The 7,617-nt window shown below is 41.9% G+C and overlaps 1 long non-coding RNA gene across 1 annotated transcript in view; it reads left to right on the forward strand.

The window, feature by feature from the left end:
* The window catches only part of LOC145534720 (uncharacterized), a 41,962-nt gene extending 40,407 nt beyond the window's left edge, over positions 1-1,555 (forward strand). The window contains exon 2 of the long non-coding RNA XR_014074901.1: positions 1,283-1,555. This is a non-coding gene — a long non-coding RNA (uncharacterized LOC145534720). The remainder of the gene's footprint in view (positions 1-1,282) is intronic.
* Positions 1,556-7,617: the final 6,062 nt, after the last annotated feature.

Here is a 7,617-nt window from a genome sequence, read left to right on the forward strand (position 1 = left end):
TTGTTAGTTCCTTGGCTCCGTAGTACCCATCCAAGGGCCCACCGGCCAAGTTCCCACATGTGTTCGGTATGATTTATTGGCCAGATCACACTTTAGCACTAGGTATGCACTTTTTCTCAAAAACAAATGCATGAAAAATGGCATGGTATATAAAAATAGTTCAGGGCTGTGGCTGCCAAGGCTCGCAAGAGGAGCCAAGGCAACAGCAGCTGGGACCGGAAGCAGGATGAGTTGCCGTGCAGGGACGCTGCCTAATTTAGCACCGCAGGGTGGGCGGGCTGCCAGGAGCAGGCAGAGCAACCTGCAGGCTCTGAATCCAATGACACAGGACGGGGAGCCAGACCTCAGGGGCACAGACGGGCTTCAGCACCCTCAGGCCCACAGACCCCTCAATCACGTCAGTGTCAGCACCTGCTCCTTCCTTCTTTCTAGCATGGGAAAAAAAATGTTTCTCTACTGGTATCTTCCAACATTTTTTTCTGAAGCCTACTTTCTCCTTCACTTGCAATCTAATATTTTATCACTTCAGATGAGAAAAAAAAGATATTGGTAATAAAAGGCAAAGGACCATTTTCTAGGTAAGGTGGTTTGAAAAAGTAAAAGAGACGAAAAGATCTGTCTATGAGAAAAAGGCTTCCCTGGTGGCTCAGATGGTAAAGAATCCGCCTGCAATGCAAGAGACCAGGGTTCGATCCCTGGGTCAGGAAGATCCCCTGGAGAAGGAAATGGCAACCCACTTCGGTGTTCTTGCCTGGAGAATTCCATGGACAGAGGAGCCTGGCGGGCTATAGTCCATGGGGTCAGAAAGAGTCAGACATGACTGAGCAACTAATGCACACACCTCCATGAAAAAAGAAAGCTTTAATGGTTTCTAGCCAATCTTTGTGGGTTTGCTTTCCTCACCACTCTTGTTTGAACTAAAACAATGTAATATTGTATCAGAAAAAAATTCCTGAGCCGTAACAGTCTGCTTAGTACTATATCACTTCTTAGATATTGGTCTCAAAAATAATGAAGTGCTACCATGTGATTGGGATTCACTCTCCATACTGTTGTGAGACAAACCTCTAAGGGGTATGGTATAAGCTATGTTGAGTAGCAAAAATAATTCTAGAAGTTCTGTCTAATCTCAGTCAATATTAGAATTTATTTTCCTTTATATATGTGGGCAAATGATCTCCTATAATTGCACATCAAGCTAAACAATGCTCTTTCTTTTCTTTTTTTTTTTTTTTATTCCCCACCGCCCCCAACAATGCTCTTTCAAACGTGATCTCCTTAGGAGCCTTCGTCTGGAGATGTTTTAGTTCAGAACGCAACATGTAGGAGGCCTTCTGGGATGACCCTCAAAACATTGTCATGTTTTTTCCAATATTTAGAGACACAACAAATTTTCATCATCAGAGACCAAATCTGAAGTCTGGAAAGACTCAAGAGAAATAACAATAAAACCAACTCTACTGAATAATGAGAACAATCAAGACAAATATGATAGTGTTTGATTAGTAACAGTGAACAAGTATAAATAAAGTTAATAAAATTGATGTTTTTATTATGTAGTTTGTATCTTGTTCCATAAAGAAATTCTGCAAAATGAATTTTTATATCCTAAATGAATTTTTACACTTGAATAACTGTATAGCATCCACAGTGGGCACTCTTAAGGGGAAAAAAATGTTTCACGTGGTCTTATACTGTGCACTGGGCGGTTGAAGCAAGAACTGTAGAGTTAGGGAGGGTCATGTGTGTTAGTCATTTGAATGCACTTTTGCCAGTGTTTCCCTGTCTGTGGTTGTTTTTCACGATGGTCACAATTTAAGCAGAACCCTTCGAAACCCATTTGTCAGTACGTTGGACAGGAACAAGATCCCACCCTTTTAGCAGAGAATATCTTCTTTAACCTTCTGAGCATCTTTTGTCTTTTTTTAATATTTATATTTATTTGGCTGTGACAGGTCAGCACACAGGACCTTCCTTGATGTGTGCGGGGCCTTTAGTTGTGGAGTGCAGTCTCTCAATTGTGTCATGTGGGATCTAGTTCCCCCACCAGTGATCGAACCCTGGCCCCTGGCACTGGGAGCTAGGAATCTTAGCTACTGGACCACCAGGGGAGTCTCCTGAGTATCATTTGGATGTAAGAGAAACAGACGCTCTCACGTTGAGAAGAGACATTAAAATAACTTCCAAAGCTCCTGTAGGTGTGTGATTGTTTTCAATAAAACCAACAGCAGCACTTCAGGGACCCCCACACAGTTTGAACTCAAATCAAAAGCAGATCATTATCAAGTGACCTTTGGTTCTAAGGACAGTAGAGCTAACCTAGGGCTACCACAAGGGTCTCCCACATTAACATGTGAAGACTCTCAGAAAATAAGTGTGGACCTAATTGTTAAGACTAACCTAGCACAGAAATTTACTAGTAGAATTCGTTCAGAAAATGCTCTTTTCAGAAAAAAATTAATCATGCACTTTCAGGAGAATCGAAAAATTCATATTGTGTAGTGATTAGAGGCAGACAAAGCAATTCACTTTCCCTGTGTGTTTTGGAGTGCAATTTACTCTAAAAGATGATCCCACATTTATAATCTGGATGTTTTATTATTAGACTTCACTAGGTTTTTATACAATGCACTGGATATTTGGTAATTATCTTCTCTTCCTCTTAAGCTCTTCAGTGCTTCTCAATCCCTGCCCCCATGTGACCTCTGAAGGGAGGTTGGCTGGCAGCCAGTGAGTGGGTATGAGAGTCAGGACACAAAAATTACAGCACAAGAGACCTGTGTCCTGCAGACTCACCCAAAATGGAATCTCTTAAATGCGTTTCCCCCTGTTGCCTTTGGGATCTGATTCAAAATCAGTATTTTGTGCTTCAAGCAGGTAGAAAGACAAAACACAAAGTTAATTCTAGTATTTTTTCAATTAAATGGAAAATTTTAATGCCCATTAATATAAGCAAACTATGCACATACATGGGTTTCCCAGGTGGTGCTGGTGGTAAAGAATTTGCTACCAGTGCAGGAGACATAAGAGACATAGGTTCGATCCCGGGTCAGGAAGATCCCCTGGAGGAGGGCATGGCAACCCACTCCAGTATTCTTGCCTGGAGAATCCCATGGACAGAGCAGCCTGGTGGACTACAGTCCATAGGATCACAAAGAGCCAGACACGATTGCAGTGACTTAGCACGCACCCATGCAGACACACATCTCTTTACAAGGTAATTTTGGAAGAGAATACCTACATGAGGGACTAAGCTATGTTCTACCTCACATATCTTGGGGTGCATAAAGTATAAATAAAATGCATAGCCATTATTATGTTAATACAAAGAGATTGCCAATAAACTATTGCTTCATGTAGGTAATTTCCGTTGGTTTCTGACTTCAGTGGGTAATAATAAAGATCTGAATAAAAGATTGTCAGACCCACACACTTAATTAGTATACTTTGTTACTCCTCCAAGGTTCTTACAAAGTAGAAGTGTGTATTTTTGAAGAAACTATTAGTTCTTACCAAATAAAATTCTTTTATTTTTGCCATGCTAAATATAGTATATTGTAAATGGGTTTACTAATCCTTTTAAGCTCCAATACCTGAAGATGAATTTAGATTCAGAACGTGAAATGCCATTCCTTCAGAGACAACACATATTTCTCTAAGGACTTGCCTCAGAAATAAAAGAAAAATTCTTTTATTATTTCACAAGTTATTTGCAGTGTAGGAAGCAACAGAAGAGCAAAAGCCTGTCTGAGGCTGGTCCAGGGGGTCACACAAGTTTTCCCTGCTGATGTGGGTCGGGGAGAGCCCCTGAGAGAACTGAGTCCCAAACGTCAGAGTGGGGTCAGGCAGGGTGTCTCAACTTAGGAAGTCAGGGCCAAGAACAAAGGAAATGCCTTCTGAACTGGAGCAAAAAAAAAATTTGTGCAACTTTCCTACATTGTTATAAACTTTTCCCTTTCCTGAAAAATAGATTATCTGTTGTTTAATTCTTTGGCTGCACAGGTCCTGGGGATAGAATGATGGAAGAGGGAGCCTTGGACCTCTGCTAGTATGGAACTCCTGGGGCCCAGTGTGTGAAAGGGTTTCAGACAACTGAAAATCAGTGTAAAAAGTTCTGTGTTAGTCTTTCAGTCATGTCTGACTCTGCGACCCCATGCACTATGGCCTGCCAAGCTCCTCCGTCCATGGAATTCTCCAGGCAAGAATATTGGAGGGGGTAGCTATTCCCATCTCCAGGGGATCTTCCTGACCCAGCGATTGAACTCAGGTTCCCTTCGTTGCAGGCAGATTCTTTACCATCTGAGCCACCAGAAGGCTCTATCTTGATCTAGGAAAATGGTCCTGATGAACCTATCTGCAGGGCAGCAATGGAGACGCAGACGTAGAGAACAGACTTGTGGACACAGCGGGGGAAGGAGTGGGTGGGACACATTGAGAGAATAGAATGGAAACATATAAATCAGCCAGTCAAAATTTCCCCTATGATGCTCAAATCTGGTGCTTTGGGATAACCTAGAGGGGTGAGTTGGGGTGGGAGGTGGGAGGGAGGTTCAAGAGAGGAGGGGACAGATGTATACCTATGGCTGATTCATGTTGATATATGGCAGAAGCTGACACAATATTATAAAGTAATTATCCTTCAATTAAAAATAAGTAATTAAAAAAATCTATCCTTGGGGATAGAAATTAAAAGACATTTGCTTCTTGGAAGAATAGCTATGACAAACCTAGACAGCATATTAAAAAGCACGAGACGTTACTTTGCCAACAAAGGTCTTATAGTTAAAGCTATAGTTTTGTCAGTAGGCATATATGCATGTGAGAGTTGGACCAAAAAGAAGGCTGAGAGCTGAAGAATTGATGCTTTTGAACTGTTGCTGTTGGAGAAGACTCTTGAGAGCCCCATGGACAATCAGGAGATCCAACCAGTCCATCCTAAAGAAAATCAGTCCTGAATATTCATTGGAAGGACTGACGCTGAAGCTGAAGCTCCAATCCTTTGGCCACCTGATGTGAAGAGCTGACTCCTTGGAAAAGACCCCGACACTGGGAAAGATTGAAGGCAGGAGGAGAAGAGGACGACAGAGGATGAGATGGTTGGATGGTGTCACCAACTCAGTGGATGTGAGTTTGAGCAAATGCAAGGGGATAGTGAAGGACAGAGAAGCCTAAAATGCTGCAGTCCATGGGGTCGCAAAGAGTCAGACACGACTGAGCGACTGAATAACAGCAACAATCCAGGGGGAGGGGCCGAACGTCCTGAGAACCCAGGGGAGAGGCCCCCAGCCTCGCCTCATCTTGAGCAAGAGGATGGAAGACCAAGTTTAAGTTCTTAGGGGAAGTCATCAAGCAGACACATACTTTAGTCCAGTAAAAAAAAAAGTGAGGAAGAGTGTTCCAAACAGAGCAAGACAAGAAGCCTAAGAGCAAGGGAATGGTTTCTTGAGAAATGGAATGAATTTCAGCATGTCTGGAGTCTAGAATATATTGGGGTTGGTGGCTGAGCAGTTTCAGGACAGGGGCTGGGAATGGAGAAGCTGTAAGAGAATAGAATGTGGAGGCTGGTGAGGCTACATCTGAAGGGCTTTTGTAAGACAAGGAAAGAAATATAAAATTACTCTGAGAGGTGGATAACTGGAAGGGTTTTCAGCAGGAGAGTGAGACAATTAGAAATGAATTTTAAAAGCTCTTTCTTTCAGCCTCTTATCAGGAATCCTTCTAATGTTTGAAGACAGCTAGCACACCCTATTGCCACTTACCATTCTTAAGTGGGGTGGTTTCCAAGGAACTTTCAAAAAGATTACCTTCTTTTGAGCAAATCTATGTTCCTCTGAAAATAAAGAATCTGAAGCTGAACAGAATGATGCAAATGGGATATAAACAGTGTAGAGCAGAATAGGATCCTGCTACCCTCCTTTTCTTAGCTGTTACTCTCGTATTAAAGCAGATTTCGGTTGCTGTGGCATATTGTTTATTCATTTTGAGGTTTATAGTAGACTAAGGCAAAACAGACATTTTTTTCCTAACTAAAATTGATGTTTAGTCAAATCCCCCCTACATGTGTAAGTAAAAGTTTAAGTATCCCTGTCAAATGTCATGGTGATGGTTTTGGTCCATCCTTCATGTCTATCAAGATTGTTTTGAATCTTGCTTGTGTCATTTGAGGCCCTGGCCATCTACCTTAGCTTGTGTCAGCTACAAATTTTATAACAATGATACCTGTGTCTTAGCCAACCAGCGATTTCTCCATGGAGTTTCCCCTTCTGATAGACAAGAATGATGTTTTTTACCTTTATTTATTCAGCCAGATAGTTCAGTTCAGTTCAGTTGCTGAGTCATGTTCGACTCTTTGCAACCCCATGGACTGCAGCACACCAGGCCTCCCTGTCCATCACCAACTCCCTGAGTTTACTCAAACTCACATTCATTGAGTCGGTGATGCCATCCAACCATTTCATCCTCTGTTGTCCCCTTCTCCTCCCACCTTCAATCTTTTCCAGCATCAGGGTCTTTTCCAATGAGTCAGCTCTTCACATCAGCTGGCCAAAGTATTGGAGCTTCAGCTTCAACATCCGTCCTTTCAGTGAACATCCAGGACTGATTTCCTTTAGGATGGACTGGCTGGAACTCCTTGCAGTCCAAGGGACTCTCAAGAGTCTTCTCCAACACCACAGTTCAAAAGCATCAGTTCTTCAGTGCTCAGCTTTCTTCACAGTCCAACCTTCACATCCATACATGACTACTGGAAAAACCATAGCTTTGACTAGATAGACCTTTGTTGGCAAAGTAATGTCTCTGCTTTTTAATATGCTATTTAGGTTGGTCATAGCTTTTCTTCCAAGGAGTAAACGTCTTTTAATTTCATGGCTGCAATCACCATCTGCAGTGATTTTGGTGCCCAAAACAATAAAGTCTGACACTGTTTCCACTGTTTCCCCATCTATTTCCCATGAAGTGATGGGACCAGATGCCATGATCTTAGTTTTCTGAATGTTGAGCTTTAAGCCAACTTCTTCACTCTCCTCTTTCACTTTCATCAAGAGGCTTTTTAGTTCCTCTTCACTTTCTGCCATAAGGGTGGTGTCATCTGCATATCTGAGGTTATTGATATTTCTCCCGGCAATCTTGATTCCAGCTTGTGCTTCATCCAGCCCAGCGTTTCTCATGATGTACTCTGCATATAAGTTAAATAAGCAAGGTGACAATATATAGCCTTGATGTACTCCTTTTCCTATTTGGAACCAGTCTGTGGTTCCATCCAGATAGAAATCCACTCAAATATTTTCCAAACCAAATCTTGTAAGGTTCAAAATAATATCATAAAGAATGCAGCCAAATGTCTAGATGAAATCAATTCATATGATTTCTTGGATCTTATCCATATCTTCCAGTGTAGTAAACCATTTAAAAATGGTTAGTAAGCATCTTTCCACCTTTATAACAGTCAATTAAAAAGCACTTCACACGCTAGTAAAGTAATGCTCAAAATTCTCCAAGCCAGGCTTCAGCAATACGCGAACCGAGAACTTCCAGGTGTTCAAGTGGGTTTAGAAAAGGCAGAGGAACCAGAGATCAAATTGTCAACATCTGCTGGATCATTGAAAAAGCAAGAGAGTT

This window comes from Giraffa tippelskirchi, chromosome 14 (assembly GCF_054371585.1).
Source record: "Giraffa tippelskirchi isolate mGirTip1 chromosome 14, T2T-mGirTip1v1.2.pri, whole genome shotgun sequence".
Taxonomy (NCBI): domain Eukaryota; kingdom Metazoa; phylum Chordata; class Mammalia; order Artiodactyla; family Giraffidae; genus Giraffa; species Giraffa tippelskirchi.